Source organism: Equus caballus, chromosome 16, assembly GCF_041296265.1.
Source record: "Equus caballus isolate H_3958 breed thoroughbred chromosome 16, TB-T2T, whole genome shotgun sequence".
Taxonomy (NCBI): domain Eukaryota; kingdom Metazoa; phylum Chordata; class Mammalia; order Perissodactyla; family Equidae; genus Equus; species Equus caballus.
Window position 1 is genome coordinate 24,022,031 of NC_091699.1, and position 289 is coordinate 24,022,319.

Genomic DNA, 289 nt, shown 5'->3' on the forward strand with positions numbered 1-289 from the left:
CCAGTCTTCATATATACAGTTGTTCTTTTAAGAATTGGAGCTAACGCTGTATAAACGGGTTTCTATTTGCTCCCCGACGGTTCGTTAAGAGCGAGGTGGAGACAAAAATCTGAGCCTCAGTTTCCGCCCGTGTAAAATGTCACGCCAGGGGCTGGAACAAGGCGAGGAGTCAGTAACATGCGCGGCGGCATGAAATCTCGGGGGAAAAGGACAGCATTGGGTCCCCGCAGCCCATTGGTCCCGCCGCCTGGGCGGGCACGCTGTCCGCCCCGCGGGCGCCGCGAGAGGG